Source organism: Schistocerca serialis, chromosome 5 (assembly GCF_023864345.2).
Source record: "Schistocerca serialis cubense isolate TAMUIC-IGC-003099 chromosome 5, iqSchSeri2.2, whole genome shotgun sequence".
NCBI classification, from domain to species: Eukaryota; Metazoa; Arthropoda; class Insecta; order Orthoptera; family Acrididae; genus Schistocerca; species Schistocerca serialis.
The window spans coordinates 606,861,595-606,880,538 of NC_064642.1; the positions used below are offsets into that span (position 1 = coordinate 606,861,595).

At 42.3% G+C, this 18,944-nt stretch overlaps 1 long non-coding RNA gene across 1 annotated transcript; it reads left to right on the plus strand.

The window, feature by feature from the left end:
• Nucleotides 1-1,393: 1,393 nt before the first annotated feature.
• LOC126481623 (uncharacterized) lies at nt 1,394-18,633 on the plus strand. The gene is made up of 2 exons (XR_007587599.1): nt 1,394-1,442; nt 18,297-18,633. It is a non-coding gene; the product is annotated as an uncharacterized LOC126481623 (long non-coding RNA).
• The last annotated feature ends 311 nt before the right edge of the window (nt 18,634-18,944 follow it).

The window sequence follows — 18,944 nt, forward strand, 5'->3', positions numbered from 1 at the left end:
AAATAAGAGATGGCACGGACGCGAGCCACGCACGGCTCACCTGTCCGGTGCCAAGAAAAAATTTAATAAGCAATACTTGTCAGACCAAATGAAAGGAGACTGCGCCAAGAAGCACAAGCCCTGACGCTAAAGGAACCTTTCCAGTATACGTAAGTGGTAACATGGAGTGGAAACCTATAAGAGAAATCGAACATAAAAGTGTTTTCGTGTCGAACGAGCCAGCGGATGGAAATATCCCGAACAGCTATTATAGAAGGTCAGCCTCGAGAGATTCTGAGAGAGGATTCAGGGAGAGCAGTAGTGGCCGCTTTGAGGAGCCACCGTGTAGCTACGCATGGCGGCAGCAGCAGAAGTATGCAGAAGTAATATTCTCAGCTGGAAGTCTGTGATCAGATCTAGTGAGACGCACGTCAACTACAAGATAAGTAATTATTATCTATTCTGGGGACTAGCTTTGAACATAGACGATCTGTCTTTGTCTCAAGTTATATATAGCATTCGTAGTTTTGTAATTAACAAGAACAATTTACGGGATAGTAATTGTCTCTTGTAAGCTTAGGCGAGTGGCCTGTTGATAAGAAGATAGCATTTGTAGACTCAGAGAAAGCTTTTGACAGTGTTGACTGGAATAACATGTTTCAAATTTTAAAGGTACCAGGGATAAAATACAGGGAGCGAAAGGCTGTTTACAATTTGTACAGAAACCAGGTTGCAGTTATAACAGTTGAGGGGCACGAAAGGGGTGAAGTGGTTGAGAAGAGAGTGAGACAGGGTTGTAGCTTATCCCCGAGGTTACTCAATCTGTATATCGAGCAAGCAGTAAAGGAAATAAGAGAAAAATTTGGAGTAGGAATTAAAGTCCAGGAAGAAGAAATAAAAGCTTTGAGGTTTTCCGATCACATTGTAATTCTGTCAGAGACAGTCTTTGGAATGAAGACCACAACAACATCCACAGATTAATGTTCTTCACGTCTTTAATACTTCGATTACTATATTGTAGCGAAACACTTGGCCGTGAATAATCACTTCGCTACACATTAGATACGTCGCATCTTCGTTTTCCTCCAGTCTGTCACGGTTAAATTACAGGGCAGGACCGGTGCCAAGAAAGATTCTTGACTCCCAGCTGTGTTTAGACGGGAGCGTCACACGAGGTAAATTTGTGAGCAGTCAGTCGGAACAGAAAAAGCGTCTTCTGCGCAGTCGTTGACCGTAGAATTTTCCCACTGTTTCGCAAGTTGGCGTCGTCCTGTCCGAGCTTTGACTTTCCGTCTGCAACCGCGAAGTGCGTGCAAAAAGGGACAGTTGTGAGAGAGATGGAACCTGCTATATGCAACAACGTCACGTGGGAGACTCAGTATATATGGAACAAAAGATCGGTCCCAGAGATGAAGGTACGTAGTTCGAAGGAAGACAGCGCAAGAACCATGTCGGGAATCCCGGTAAGTGTGTGAGACGTAACGCTAGTAGGCTGATTGTGTTGCTGTTACCGAGCGATGCGGCATATCAGTTAGCACAGTGCGCTTTTCTTCGACAGGAGTAGGATCCCGTTTGCGTTCCAAGTGCGCTGATTTAGATTTTCTACAGTTCCAAAAACATAAGCTCCAATTTGCATATACTTCTGAAATGTGAGTAGTGTCTGCCTGATATGTGGCGATTATCAGTCATTTCGGGGTAAATAACCAATAGTTACTTGAGGTTTCCGCGATGGATTTAATACTCCATCATTTACCAACAGTGCAAGACGACAGCTCTTCTGGGATCTGTGAAAGATAATCTTCTTTACACGAAAGATATATATATATGAAAATCTTTGTGAACGCGGTAAAATGTACACATGACGAACAATACGCACCGTAAAAGAACATTGCATTGAACACCAGCGATACACTCGCCTGCTGCAGCCTAACAAACCTGAGGTGTCTACATCTACAGCTGCATCTACATATATACTCCATTAGCCACCAAGCAGTGTGTGGAGGAGGGCACAATTCGCGCAAAAGTCATATTCTCCCCCCCCTCCCCCTGTTCGACTCGCGGATCGGACGAGGGAAAAACGGCTGTCAGAACGCCTCAGTACGAGCTCTGATTTCCCTTATCTTTGAATGGTGATCATTGCGCGATTTGAAAGTTGGTGGTAATAATATATGCTTTACATCCTCGGTGAAGATCGGATTTCGGAATTTAGTGAGCCCCTTCCGTTTAGCGCATCGCCTATCTGCAAGTGTGCCCCACTTCAAATTTTCTATGAGATTTGTAACGCTCTCGCGATGGCTAAATGTGCCAGTCACGAATCTTGCCGCTCTTCTTCGGATCTTCTCAATCTCTTGAATCAGATCCAACTGGTAAGGGTCCCATACAGACGAACAATACTCTAAGACTGGACTAAGTAACGTGTTGTAAACAATTTCCTTTGTTGAAGGACTGCATCGCTTCAGGATTCTACCAATAAACAGCAATCTAGAGTTCGCCTTGCCCGTTACTTGTGTAATCTGATCATTCCATGTGAGATCATTTCGAATAGTCACACCCTAATACTTGACGGATGTTAACCGCTTCCAGAGACCGGGCGTTTATTTTGTACTCGTACATTAATGGAGATTTTCGCCTTGTTATACGCAGTAGGTTACACTTACAAATATTGAGAGATAACTGCCAGTCATTACACCACGCATTTATTTTCTGTAAATCCTCATTGATTTGTTCACAACTTTCGTGTGATACTACTTTCCTGTAGACTACAACATCAACGGCAAACAGTCTAATGCCGCTGTCAATACCATCAACCAGAGTCTTTACCTAAAACGTAAAAAGCAGCGGTCCTATTACGCTACCCTGGAGCACACCTGAAGTTACGCTTGTTTCTGTTGTCTGTTAGAAATCTTTCTATCCAACCGCATATGTCATCGGATGGACCGTAAGCGCTCACTTTTTGGAGCAAGCGACAGTGCGGAACTCAGTCGAACGTCTTTCGAAAGTCTAGAAATATGGAATCAACCTGGGAGCCGGTATCTAGAGCCTGTTGGATATCATGCACAAAGAGGGCCACCTGTGTCTCGCATGACCGCTGTTTCCTAAAACCGTGCTGGTTTCTGCAGATGAGCTTCTCAGAGTCTAGAAAGGTCATTAAGTCTGAACACAAAATATGTTCCATGATTCTACAACAAATCGAAGTCAGTAAAATTCGCCCTTAATTATGTGCATCCGATTTTCTTCCCTTTTTATAGATTGCTATGACCTGGGTCTTCTTCCAGTCCCGTGGAACTTTCCACTGTTCCAACGATCTGATACATGATGCATAAGAATGGTGCGATATTTGTAGCATAGTCGACATATAATCATACGGGGATACCGCCTGGGTCAGATGCCTTCCTGGCGTCTAAGGATCTTAACTGTTTTACGATCCCAGATACACTAAACACTATGTTGTGTCTAGACAAGACAGCCTAGACACAATGAGAGGAAGCCGAAAGGCACGCGTTAAGCTCACGCAGATTGGCGTGAGGTCTGGAACAGTTAAAACGAAATGAGAACTTAGAAAATGGACGCAGTTGCTGTAATACTTAGCTTTAATCCACATTTGTAGAACATCGCTCTTGATGGTAAATGCTTCACAATATTAATTATCAAAGCTATGGCGCCTTGCTAGGTCGTAGCCAATGACTTAGCTGAAGGCTATGCTAACTATCGTCTCGGCAAATGAGAGCGTATTTGTCAGTGAACCTTTCCTTGCAAAGTCGGCTGTACAACTGGGGCGAGTGCCAGTACGTCTCTCTAGATCTGCCGTCTGGTGGCGCTCGGTCTGCTATCACTGACAGTGGCGACACGCGGGTCCGACGTATACTAATGGACCGCGGCCGATTTAAAGTCTACCACCTAGCAGGTGTAGTGTCTGGCGGTGACACCACACACTATTTCAGCCATCCTTGAGTTTGTTCGATAATTGAAAGGGGGAATGGTGCTACAGTCCTCAACGTAAATGAGTTTTTGAAGGCTAGGTTTAGAATTTCGGCCTTCTGTTTATCATCATCGGTTACATTACCCGTACTGTCAGCAAGAGAAGGTATTGAATTATCTGTAGCGTTCATAGATTTTACGTATGACTAAAATTTTTTGGGGTTACTTTTAAAATCTGCTGATGAAATACTGTTTTCAGATTCGTTAACTGAATCTCTCATAGACCTTTTGGCAGCTGCTTTCATTTCGCATAATTTCTGTTTGTCAGCGGGGCAGTGACTACGCTTAAAACGACTGTGCAAAATTCTCTGCTTTCTCAGTATCTTCCTAATATGTTTCTTGTACCAAAGTGGATCCTTTCCCTCCCCTATATGTTTACTAGGCACATACTTCTCTAGCACGTGGTGGACAATACCTTTAAATTCCGACCAAATATGCTCAATATCTTTGTGCCCTACGGTGAATGCTTGGAGCTGACTATGAAGATATTCATTAATGACACTTTTATTTTCTTTCTCAAACAAGAAAACTCTACGCTGTTTCTTTGGTTCTTTTGCAACTTCCACTGACATAGAAGCCACTACGACATTATGGTCTCTAATACCTTCTTCTAAATCAACTTCCTCAAAATATCTGTTTGTCGCCAAGATATCTAATATGTTCCCATCTCGAGTTGGTTTTCTAGCCAATTGCTCAAGGTTGTATGTTGAGAGCGCTCCTAGGATTACTTCACACGAGTCTTTGATTCTGCCCCTGTGATATACGTGTAATTTGCCCAGTCAGCGGATGCCACATTAAAGTCTCCACCTATAACTAATGGATAATTTGGATATTTATTTCCTATATACTGAAGACTTTTCCTGAAACGTTCTGCGACGTTTGTTGCGTATGATGGTGGTCTGTAAAAACATCCCAATAAAATGGTCAATCCATGTCTAATTGACAGCTTTATCCAGACTATTTCACAGTCCGACCCAGTATCGATCTCAACTGCGTTTAAACAGCTTTTAACTGCAATGAACACACCACCTCCCATAGCATCAGTCCTATCGTTCCTAAACATTGTCCACTCCGAGTTCAAAATTTCACTGCTTTTTTGTCTGGTTTCAAGTTTGTTGGCACTGTCACCCAGGAGATACGCGATCTGTTGTCCTTTTTTTATTTATGTTAGGAAGTTAAAACTCATGAAGTCACGTTCGTCCAAGAAATCTTCTTTATTTGGATTGTTTACTAGTTTCGGCTAAAAATCTAGCTATCATCAGATCATAAAACATTCTTGCTTACTGTTGGTGCTATTACGACTTCACACATCGATAAAATCTTTCTTAAAATGACAGCATCCGTAAATAACATAACAAAAACGGTTTTTCACCATTCGTGACCAGTGTAATTGAACTGTGCTCATAAAACAAAGCCGTTATGTCACTAAAATTTAGTAACTGACACAATCAGTAGCATATACAGGATAGATAATTTTAATCCATAATCGGGAATACCAAGGGAAGTGTTAGGTGGCAAAGACGGTCCCGCATTGCTACTAAAGGCCGTGACCTCGAACGTGATTTTCAATGTGATTTGGAGATTAAAGTGATTTTACTGAATGGAAATCCTAATATTTTACTGATGATTTGAAAAGAGCGGGAAATTTTACGTATTAAATGATATATTATTCAAGGTCATTGCAAGGTCCAATGAACGTCAGATATATAAATATGTTGCTGATTGTAGTAGGGATTAATACGGAACACAGGAGGGATGCAGCAAAATACAGTCTTCGATTGTAAGCGTCATCCCGAGGAATGAGAAGCGAGTGGACTCACTCAACGATTTATAAATCAATTATTTACCTTTTATATGCTTGTTCCTTCTTGCTGATGACAAAATAACATTATACTTTTTTTTCTGTCAGAGACAGCAAAGGACTTGGAAGAGCAGTTGAATGGAATGGACAGTGTCTTGAAAGGAGGATATAGGATGAACATCAACAAAAGCAAAACAAGGATAATGGAATGTAGTCGAATTAAGTCAGGTGATGCTGAGGGAATTAGATTAGAAAATGAGACACTTAAAGTATTAAAGGAGTTTTGCTATTTGGGGAGCAAAATAACTGATGATGGTCGAAGTAGAGAGGATATAAAATGTAGACTGGCAATGGCAAGGAAAGCGTTTCTGAAGAAGAGAAATTTGTTAACATCGAGTATAAATTTAAGTGTCAGGAAGTCGTTTCTGAAAGTATTTGTATGGAGTGTAGCCATGTATGGAAGTGAAACATGGACAATAAATAGTTTGGACAAGAAGAGAATAGAAGCTTTCGAAATGTGGTGCTACAGAAGAATGTTGGAGATTAGGTGGGTGGATCACGTAACTAATGAGGATGTATTGAATAGGATTGGGGAGAAGAGAAGTTTGTGGCACAACTTGACTAGAAGATCGGTTGGTAGGACATGTCCTGAGGCATCAAGGGATCACAAATTTAGCATTGGATGGCAGCGTGGAGGGTAAAAAACGTAGAGGGAGACCAAGAGATGAATACACTAAGCAGATTCAGAAGAATGTAGGTTGCAGTAGGTACTGGGAGATGAAGGAGCTTGCACAGGATAGATTAGCATGGAGAGCTGCATCAAACCAGTCTCAGGACTGAAGACCACAACGACAACATATTTATGTTTGGCAATAAACACGTTAGCTACAACTGAAAGTTCAAATCTCTTTCGCTCTTTCCAAATCCGATGTCACAAATAGGTGTTTCCATGAAACAAGACTCAACTTTCGAATGATCTTCGATAATTACCTTTAAGATTATGCTAATGATAGATGAACCGTTATGCAGCTTCCGAATTGTATCTTACATCATATTCCTGCACTCTTACTTAAGAGTTAATAGCTTTAACTAAAAACGGTTTTGCTTATTTGTCCTTCATTGAACCATGCCATGATCTTGAGTAACGTATCATTTTATACTTAAAAGTTACCGTTCTTTTCAAATCTTAAATCAAATATTATCGTTCGCATTAAAAAAAGAAGCTTTAACCTCGAAATCACTTTGAAAATCACCTTCGAGGTCACGGCCATTAGTAGCAGTGTCTACCCCTCTTCGCCACCTACTACTTTTATCTACAACATTTTACTGTATCTCATATCTGTCCCGAGTTATTCCCGATTATGGATTAAAATGGTCCATCCTGAATATGACGATCTCTAAATACTGATTATGTCAATTACAAAGATGAAATGGCATAACACCTTTGTTTTATGATTATCGTTCAATTATACTGGCAACGAACGATGAAAAGCTGTTTTTAATTATTTCATTTATGGATGTCGTAATTTTAAGAAAGATTTTAATAATGCGTGAAGCCGAAATGGCACCAACACGAATGGTTTATCATCTGGAGATAGCTAGATTGTTAGCCGAAACTAGTAACACATCCAAATAAAGAAGATTTCATATGCAATATTGACTTCATGGGTTTAAAAAATCACAGTGGCTAAAAGTTGTATTTCCACTGGCAATTCCATGGGTTACGAGAAGTTAAGATAGTGGCCACCGCCTCATTCTTATGGGATTCAATTATCAAGGAGGCTGTGGTAATACAGTCAGTAGAAGAACGTCTCAGCTCGACGAATCACGAAAAATCATTTCACGTCTGCGCTCTCAAAAAAAAAAAATAAATAAATAAATAAATAAATAAAATAAAATAAATAAATTAAAAAAAAATACTGTTCTAAGTCTACACTGTCTACGCTGCCTGGCATTCCAACATACGCCATCCACAATAACCTACAAAATACTTCGTAAGCACTGCGATTTCGCTGGCTCTGCGCTTGCTGTGTTTTGCACATAGAGGCGTAAAGTTTTATCTATGACTCACGCTGTCGTAACCATGTTATCTCTGACGCATGTGGTTTTACTCTGCAAAGTTATTTAAAAATTTTGCAAGGGACTCACCTTGAGATTGGCTGAATGGTTGTCTGGCGATATATCAGAAAAACAATATATAGGATGCACTCCAGAAAACTGATAGAATAAACAGTGGTTAGTTTTTATGTGAAGTGGGCTGCAAGTTGCACAATTTTAAAGATTTGAGACAGGTCATCCTAAATATACGCAAATACATTGAGGTGGTGTCTTAATCAAGTTACACCGTGCAGTGTAACGTATTTTCTGGTGTACATTACTTCCTCTTTTTCCTGGCTTTTCCCCACGTAATTCATAGGTTCGGCATGTTAATCTGGATTTGACAGCGTTTGTCCCTTCCTGTTGTTGTCGGAATGACCACCAGATCGAGTATATTGGTGAGTGGTCACCAAACTTTTTTGTTTTGCTTAAGAGCCAATACTGACATTATACAGTGACAACTCGGGATGCATAGGTAGGGGAAGGGGGGGGGGGGGGAGCGGGAAGGTAACCACTCAAAAAGAAATTCAATTTTCATCAAATCGTGGTTATTGATCGAAGTTTGGCAATTACACATACTGAATCCACAAAGAATCACATGAAATGTTTTTAAAAAGAAAAGAAAATAGCATAAAGGAACTGCATGCATTGTTGTGGAGCCTTACACAGTGACCAATTTTCCGTACCTAAGAGGGTAACGTTGCCACTGCCACCGCAACAGGATCCGATGTTCTTTTCTGCTTTCCGGGCCCATTTTCTAAGCATGTTGAATCAATACCAAGTGAATCAATACCAAGCCACTGCAGCCGTCAATAAATTTTCAATCGGCCTCTTGTATTACGCCAAATAAAACAAAAGAAAAACAGTTTTAAATAATAGAAATTAATTAGTTCAAAATCGTCACAAAGGGATAAAACGGCGGATGATAGCTTCGTGTACAAAAGAGTTGTATTATGCATGTTTTTTGTAAAAAAACTAACCCTTTTGGGGTGAATACCTGGGCAAGTTTTCCCGACAAGTAATGACCCACTTTTCCCGACAGGACGTCACTCCGGCTTTAGTGATTCACAGAAGAAACTATCAGACTGAAGTAAATAACAGGGAACTACATTTGTAGGCCAAGGGACGTTGTTTAAACATTGATGTTGTAAAATAAATATGTTGCTCTCCACACAAGTAAGGTTACAGGAGTAATATAAATGACTTACCTCACATCAGACGACTCAAAACCAAAAATACTAAAAGATAACGGGACAAGCTTCCTGTATCAATCTCACTGACAAAAATGGTCATGTACTTGAGTAGTGTGATCACTTCGCGGCAGGCAGTAGCGCTGTTTACGGCAAAAACTATACAATGGCCACTTTTCTCGTCCTGCCTACTGTACCACACTTTCCCCTACTGGCATTATTAAGTGGTAAACTACATAAATTAGTATGTTACATCAATTAATAACGGTAATTGCAATATGAGACACCAGACACGGTCGCAGATGTTTAATGATTTTTGTAATTTTGTTTTTCTTTATCTCACTTTTATATTACAGCAACCTCAATTTGATTTCATATTATCTGCTACAAACGTGCAGCACACTTGAAGATGACGGATGCGCATTCATGAGCCCATGTTACTTCAGTTCGAAATTTATGCCATAAGACCTGGTCTGTTCGATTTGCGCACGCATTGGATGACAAGCAATAAAATATTCCCCTTCTCACATATATTCCCCTTGCATTGCCCCGCTACTTGCACTCGCTCTCTGAGATAAGGGCCAAACTGTACTTACCTCACGACCGAACCCACTAACATCAATTAAAATTCGATACATCTTGAAATATTACAATGTATTTTTGTTGGTTACAGAGCAAGAATAATACTCTTAATATGCTGGTAGCGTTAGTTGACCTTTTTGGTTTCTGCTGTTGATTGCTAGAAGCTTATTATTATAAAACGCGGCTGAGAACCGCGAGATCGTACGGACGCTTAACTCGGGCGCATGCGCCCGCGGATCGCTGTTTGACGACCACTGACTCAGATTGTTGACCTTGAGAACTGATCCCTGCTACAACCACATGCTGAATTGCATGTGAAACTGGCGCGGTCCAGGTAAGTGTTGTACGGCGTTTTAAGGGTTGAGACGCACTGAAGTTTACTTGTATGCCTCTTTTCTTAATTTTCCCGACAGATAAATGCCCATAAGCGTTAAGTCTGGTGAGCGTGCAGGCCATTTCGTGTTTCGTGTTTCAGCGAGACTGTAGTTACTATTTGACCAAGTTCCACACACACCATGTTGCTGAAGTCCTCTTCAAAGGCTCTTTCTAGCGCAACAGAGAAGTGTCTGTAGTTCAATTAGAAAACATACATCAGAAAACCTCACATTCATTATATACAGTGGATCACCCAAACTTCCTCTGCAAATATTGCGGAAATAGAAATTCCTATTGATGTGCGGTTGACACGGAATGGATTGGTAGTCAGGGGCTAGTATTTTAAGCCAGTCAACAGAGTGTAATCATCATCATCATTTTCTTTGGCCTCTGTCCCACTCAAGCGCGGGGTTGGCCTTGTTACGATGTTTAGTGTAAGCCATGAAATAGTGTGAACATTTTCAAATGTCTGTCAGTCGTGTAACCGAGGCGGGACGTGGGGAGGAGTCCGGTATTCACCTAGTGGGAAGTGGAAAACCGCCTAAAAACCACATCCAGGCTGGCCGACACACCGGCCCTCGCCGTTAATTCGCCTACCCGAGTCCAGGAAGCACCACATTAGTGCCCCCAGCTAACTTGGCGGGTTAATCAACAGAGCGTATTAATACTTACAAAGTGTATATTTTATGCAAACTTATACTTTTTGAAATGGAATGGCTGTTGGCATCAACAAACTAAAAGTCGGGTAAATTAAAATTCCAGTGGCGTTTGCTGCAGGAGTCCAGTGCGAGTCATTTTCGAGATATTGTATTTTGATAAATTTCTAGACAGACACTGTTTGTGCCATTCAACCTGCGCAGTTGCTAGGTACAATGTTGTTATGTTTACCTACAGTGGGCTTGTGTTTTCTCTGAGTGCATTGTGATTTACTAGCCAGTGTGTGACAGTCCAAGCAGTAGGTCGTGAGTGGACGATGGGATTTACCAATACAAAAAAGCCGACATGCTCATGGTATATGGAGAATGTAGGAAGAATGAAGTTCGGTCTTGTACGTTGTATGCGGCAAGATATCCCAATAGATGTCAAACGTCTCGGCAATTATTTCCTTACCTCTTCAACCACTGCCTTGGAAGCTGCAGTGTAACACCTAGACAACGTGAAAGAAGGAAACAAGTGACGACAGTAGATGTGGAAATTAGTGTTCTTGCTCCTGGTGCAGTTGACCCGCACATTAGCTCCCGCGCAAACGCACGAGGAAATGGCATGAGTCAGGCAGGTACACCATATATTCTCCATCGGCATAGGTTCCATCCTTACCACGTCAAGAGCTTCATGGAAACGATTGTGAGAATCGTGTTAAAGTCTGTACATGGATATTAAGACAGGATACTCCAGATGTATCATGTGTCTTGTTTAGTGATGAAGCCACATTTACCATTCATAGCTGAAACAAACACTACTGGTCTGTTGACAGTCCCCGTTGGTTTCGTAAAGTGGAATATCAGCGTCCATTGAGTGCAAACGTGAGGTGTGGGATAGTGAACCATCAGCTCATAGGCCCATGTTTCACAGATGGAACACTGAGTACGCAGAAGTGTCGCAACTTCCTAACAGACCATCTTCCACGGGCGCTATAAGATGGATGCTGTAGACTAGGAGGAACCTGTCGTATCAAGAAGACAGTTGTCCAGCCGACAGTGCACCATACACTACAGCATGTCTTCACGAATTGTTTCCAAATTGTTGGACTGGATTCAGAGGACCTGTACTTTGGTCGGGCCATTCATCGGATTTGACACCTTATTTAAATAAATAAATAAATATGTAGACGTATCATTCGAATCAGCAGGTGACAATTTTGTTAGTACGTTGTCTTCCCAAAAGCCAATATCACTTATGGTTACAGCAAACAACAAGGTAAATCGCACCCCTTCAGTCGAAAAATGACACTTCACCATAGCTTTGAATGATTTTTTTAAATTTTTAACTAGTTTATAAAAGTGTGGAAAACACGGATCAAAGCACTTCCAACTGGAATTTCCTATGCCCCACTTGCAGCCTGCTCTGGTAATGGCTGTAAAAATCAAAAAATTACAAGAACCCACACCTCTCTCACGAATTGGGGATGAAAGAGTGTAGTAAATCAGAAACCATCCCGCCTCGGTGCCTGAAATCGTTTCTAGATACTCTTAGTCTTTCGAAATACCAAGGGCTATATAAATTAAAAAATAAAATAGTCTACTGCGTCAGTCACAGGTTTATACTTCCACAATACGTTTCGATGCTTCACGTCATTCTTTTCAGGTGGAGAGCGGCGTAGTTATATTGCTGGTGTTAGAGAAGAGAATAGATGTCTTTTCAGTTCATCAGACGTGGAAAGCAGGCTATGTTCCATCTTTTGAAGGCAAGCGGGATGGGAATTATGCTACTAGTTATTGTATTTGCTCTTCAGTGCTGCACATTATACTTTAATAAATTTTTGTATCTAAACAAATTGAAAGTATCGAAATGCGTAGGTGGAAAATGAAACAAGAGAGTAGCACAGTAAATTATTTTACATACAGAGTGACAATTATTGAACTATATGACACAAAATCGCCATAATTTCTGAACGGTTTGCGTTAGGACGTTCCAACTGCAAGGTCGACCACGGGGTATGATGAGAATCAGTATCCGCATTATGGTTTGGTTTAGCAACGAAGCCCACTTTCATTTTCATGGGTTCGTCAATAATCAAAATTGGCGCATTTTGAGGACTGTGATCCGCGTTTCTCGAACGAGAAGTCTCTTCAACCTCAACGGATGATTGTGTGGTGTGTCATGGAATAATCGGTGCGATATTCCTTCATGGCACGGTGACTACCGAACGGTACGTGAAGGTTTGGGAAGATGATTTCATCCCCATTATCCAAAGCAACCCTGATTTCGATAAGACGCGGTTCATGCAAGATGGAGCTCGACCCCCATCGAGGCATGAGAGTGATTGATGTCCTGGAGGAGCACTTTCGGGATCGCATTCTGGCTACCGAGAAGCCACTTTCATGGGCCTTCACTGGTCGCCATATTCTCCGGATCTGAACACATTCGATTCATTTTAGTGGGGCTGTATTAAAGACAAGGTATACAGCAATAACCCCAAAACTATTTCTGGGCTGAAAACAGCCAATCAGAAGGTCATCGACAGCATCGATGTTCAGATACTTCAGCGGGTCATGCAGGATTTCCCTATTCGTCTACGTCACATCATCGCCAATGATGACAGGTACATCTAACATGTCATAACCTAAATCCTAATATCTGTAGTGACGTTTACATGTTGAATAAAGTGTGTGTACGACGTAATTCGTAACGAATATCCGTTTTTTTTCGTATAGTTCAATAATTGTCACTCTGTATATTTATCTACTGTGCAGCCCTCGTAATGACATTCTTTATAAATGAAGTATTTGCTTTGTTTAGCCCTATTCTGTATTAATTTGAAATTACGATCGCAGAAGGTGTTTGGCAGGAGACTGAGCTAAGGTGTTGAGTGAAATAAATCGTAAGGGGCTATCAAACAGTTTCCGTTGAAGGTCTACGCTCAAGAACGGGTATGCCAATCGGACAAAATCTCCTGGAGCATTGAGGAAATTATAGCACCGATACACCAGGCTGGAGATACCCGTTTGATAAAACACCGTGTACTGCTGCGTGAAGAAGTCCATACATGCCTGATGCACATCCTCGTCCGATAGGAATCGTCGACCCTTCAAGGCATTCTTTTAAGCAAGGGCGAGCTTGATAATCACGTGGGGAGGGATCAGGACTACAGGGCGGGTACTCCAGTGTCTTCCACTCGTGTTGGCGCAACTTCTGCGTTACGACCTTTGCGTTATCGTGAAGCAGCAGCACACCTTGGCGCACCATTTCAAAACGATGGTTTTCAATAGACGTGCTGCCCCGTACATATTCTGCATTCTCAGATGGATGTCTACCGGTGTTTGTCCTTCGGCAGCAAAGAAAAGAGTAACAGCACGTTGGTCCCGTTTGGAAGCAATGGTAGTAATGTCACTGTAGTTCACGTTTCCGCACTTACCGTATACACGTCGGAAAGACTGTAACTCCTTGCCTAGGAGTTGTGCGGGGTAGCCGCGTTGTCATAGGCGCCTTGTGACGGTTCGTGCGGTCTCCCCCCCCCCCCCCCCCCAGGAGGTTCGAGTCCTCCCTCGGGCACTGGTGTGTGTGTGTGTTGTCCCTAGCGTAAGTTAGTTAAGTTAGATTAAGGGACCGATGACCTCAGCTGTTTGGTCCCTTAGGAACTTACCACTAATTTCCAGCTTCCTTGCCAACATCTCGGTGCTTACGAAGCCGCATCGAAGTCGTGCTACGTTCCATATACGCTACAGCGAAGCCTTTAAACGGAACCTTTTTGATCGCCTCTTATAAATGAATGAATCTCGGTCCTTGAGAAGCGAATTGAGCAGTCCTGCTGTGTCCAAACGTCAACACAACTGCCGAATAGCAAGAAATAGGCGTTTGGTTTTTTCGATAGCGGCATCGGGAATGAAATATGATTTAAAATGCTGGTAGGTCCTAAGGATCCTCACGCCGCTGGACGGAAATCTGCGAGGAACTTCCTTCCAGTAATGCTTCTTCCCACGTGTTCTGGGGTGCGCAGGGAAAACAAGGCTTTCGAACTGTTCGGTATCTTAGTTAATCTCTTAGCTATCTGAAAGTGGATGATAACGGTAAATCAACCTGTGGGACAGTTCTCCGGTTCCACAGAAGGATATTCATGTGGCTAGTTGGATGGTAATCCTTTCAGCTGCGCCAAATCAGGTCATCTATTTGCGTGAATCTATATCACTAAACGGTCATATGATCTCAGTTGCAGGTTGCCTATTAAATGACTTCCAGGGGAAACAAAATTTTCATTGTCAGTTTCTCTGTGTCTTGTAAAAATGAATGTATGTGTATATTATCTCTTCCTAAACGTCTGGATCTGTTTTATTCAGGCGTGGTATACAACGTACTTGCGATGAATAAGCAATGGAGAGCAGCACTGTGGGAGTAAGAACTTCCTACCTCTCAAAGGGGTTCTGTTGGGGATGGAGGTGGAAAAGGAACGTAGCGCATCACACGTAACTCCGAGACTTTATTCATCCTGTATTTAAAAATGGGAGCACATAGCGACTTGCAACAAAATTTAAGCAAAATTTAGAACATTTAAGAAACTTTTTGTCTCCGATACCTCCACAAAGTAATGAAATAAAAAGAGTTTATCGCTTAATAAATTGTTGATGTTCATGCAGTAAAACTGCCACATGAAGCATAACGATTTTATTAATTACGTCATTACCGCTAACTGTACTCACAACACATTTCGCGGATGATATTCACGTACACAACTGAATGTTCCTGCAAAATTATATCATTGCGAGAAACAGTTCAGGAGATATGACATCAAAAACATTGAGATGTGTGAAAACTGCCACATCAGGCGTTATTTACTTCTTTACTACTGATTCTATCCCGGGTTCCCGGGTTCGATTCCCGGCGGGTTCAGGGATTTTCTCTGCCTCGTCATGACTGGGTGTTGTGTGATGTCCTTAGTTAGGTTTAAGTAGTTCTAAGTTCTAGGGGACTGATGACCCTAGATGTCAAGTCCCATAGTGCTCAGAGCCATTTGAACCATTTTTGAACTTATTCTATTCGCAAAACATTTTGCAGTCAGTACCCAAACAGAGCATTTCATGTACTTAAACATATCTTTCAAATGGCTCTGAGCACTATGGGACTCAACTGCTGAGGTCATTAGTCCCCTAGAACTTAGAACTAGTTAAACCTAACTAACCTAAGGACATCACAAACATCCATGCCCGAGGCAGGATTCGAACCTGCGACCGAAACATATCTTTGACGGACGTATAGTTCAGGAGGTATGTAGCCATAACCAATAAAATTCTTGAAAAACTAGGTTTTCTTAAAACGGTCAGCGAAGTATCCATAACAGTGGTGTTCAACCCGTCAGTCGGAATCGTCCGGTCGATCGCCATGACTTTATGAGTCGATCTTTCAACACCCTTCCCGAAAATGGGCTTAAATGAGATGTTGTTGCAAATTCCAGTTTGTTGACATTGAGTGTTTTGGACGGTATCCGTTGGCGGTAAATCCGACAACAATATCCCCGCTTCTTTTGTCTCCATTTACATATCGCCGCGTTTAACGCTCGCGTCAAACAAAAGCCTACATTCCTCCAAGGTGAGGTTAGTACTCGCTAACTACGCGTGTTGTGAGTTGGGGTTGCGGTGAGAGGGGAAAGCGCTCAGGGTTAGCTGTGACATGAAGCGCAGTGTGCGGTGCATGAGGGAACAGGCTCAGACTCCAGTAGGAGACACAGACCTCCGTTTTCCAGTCCGCGCGAAACAACAGCACGCTCGACGATGACAATGATCAGTTAAATGCACTACTGGCCATTAAAATTGCTACACCAAGAAGAAATGCATTGGACAAATGTCTTATACAAGAACTGACATGCGATTACATTTTCACACAATTTAGGTGCGCAGATCCTGAGATATCAGTACCCAGAACAACCACCTCTGGCCGTAATAACGGCCTTGATACTCCTGGGCATTGAGTCAAACAGAGCTTGGATGGCGTGTACAGGTACAGATGCCCATGCAGCTTCAACACGATACCACAGTTCATCAAGAGTAGTGACTGGCGTATTGTGACGAGCCAGTTGCTCGGCCACCATTGACCAGACGTTTTCAGTTGGTGAGAGATCTGGAGAATGTGCTGGCCAGGGCAGCAGTCGAACATTTTCTGTATCCAGAAAGGCCCGTACAGGACCTGCAACATGCGGTCGTGCATTGTCCTGCTGAAATGTAGGGTTTCGAAGGGATCGAATGAAGGGTAGAGCCACGGGTCGTAACACATCTGAAATGTAACGTTCACTGTTCAAAGTGCCGTCAATGCGAACAAGAGGTGGACGAGACGTGTAACCAATGGCACCCCATACCATCACGCCGGGTGATACGCCAGTATGACGATGACGAATACACGCTTCCAGTGTACGTTCACCGCGATCTGTTGACTCAGGGATCGAGACGTGGCTGCACGATCCGTTACAGCCATACGGATAAGATGCCTGTCATCTCTACTGCTAGTGAGACAAGGCCGTTGGGATCCAGCACGGCGTTCCGTATTACCCTCCTGAACCCACCGATTCCATATTCTGCTAATTGTCATTTGATCTCGACCAACGCGAGCTGCAATGTCGCGATACGATAAACCGCAATCGCGATAGGCTACAATCAGAACTTTATCAAAGTCGGAAACGTGATGGTACGCATTTCTCCTCTTTACACGAGGTATCACAACAGCGTTTCACCAGGCAACGCAGGTCAACTTCTGTTTCTGTATGAGAAATCGGTTGGAAACTTTCCTCATGCCAGCACCTTGTAGGTGTCGCCACTGGCGCCAACCTTGTGTGAATGCTCTGAAAAGCTAATCATTTGCATATCACAGCATCTTCTTCCTCTCGGTTAAATTTCGCGTCTGTAGCACGTCATCTTCGTTGTGTAGCAATTTTAATGGCCAGTAGTGTACTTTGTGTAATTGAAACCGAGATTGGTGTTTGTACTAACAAATAACCGCCTGAACTTTCACACTGTGTAAAGTTGATTCTGACAAATTATTCACAATACTGCAATAAACAGCCGATAATATAAAAAGCCATGTATCTCACTAAACTCTTTTAAACAGTTCTGATGATCTCTATTTTTTTTTCAGAATTGTAATATCTTGAAAATTGAATTGTTTGACTAAAATTTTTGATGAAGAGAAAATTACCTTTACATATATTTTGTGTAATTAAAATGGTTTGATTCAGAGAATATTCTGCCAGTGTTTGATAATGAGAACACTTAATGACTTCCAGCAAAGTTTTGACGTAATTTTAAGGCTCTTTTAAACTTCATCTCGCTTACATGCTTAACACATTAACTAATCTGTAAAGTAATGAGTGGTTTGATCCAGTTTTGCACAAGGAGTTGGATTCTATAAAGAATCGGAGTATAGGGGTTTACTGGTTTTAACTAAGCTCTTGACCAAAACTTTCCGCATTGATTCCTGTCACTCCCCACAGTTTTTTCTTTTTTTATTTCCTTTCATGGTCCGTCCTTTACATTTCTCAGAGAAAAGCTACTTCACAAACTCACTCCAGCTGTAGTTTAAACGTACAGCCCATATAGCTGCAGCCAGTCACTGAGATGTGTACGATGGTCGCTGAGCAGCCTCCTACGTTGCAGATGCTCCTGCTGCTGGTGGCGATGCTGGTGGCGGTTGGGACGGCGCAGTTCTACGGCTACGGCTACCCCTCGTACTACGGGTACGGCCGCGGCTACGGACTCGGCTACTACCGCCCTTACTACGGAGGAGGCTACTACAGACCGTACTACAGGCGCTACTACGGCTACTACGGATGATGGAACTAGCGCAGGAAGTTCCTGGCTTCGACGCACGCTCGTTACCCATCAGCTTACTCTTCTACGCTTTATCGTACATATGTATGGACTTGCCTTCGAAACTTAATTGTGCGTTTCACTGTGGTTAATAAAGCAAAGTTTCAGGTGGTACAGCTCCAAATACTCTTTCGTAACTTTCCTAAAAACATACATCTCCTCCGAGGCAAAAATACCATAAGTGAAGTGCGGTCGAGATGTGATGAAAAGCTATAAATAATACACTGTGACACTGATAGCGCGCACAAAGGATGTTGTGAAAAAAAATCGTCTTTTTCTCCACACTGTTTCATTGAGCTGTGGTGCTGGACCAAGCAGGCTTATCCACAATTCCCATGATCTACCACTAAAAAGCTTGGAAAACATTCGATAATGCAGCAGAAATGTTGCTTAACTAAGCTCAAGAGAAGCACTGCATAACTCATACGCGATTTG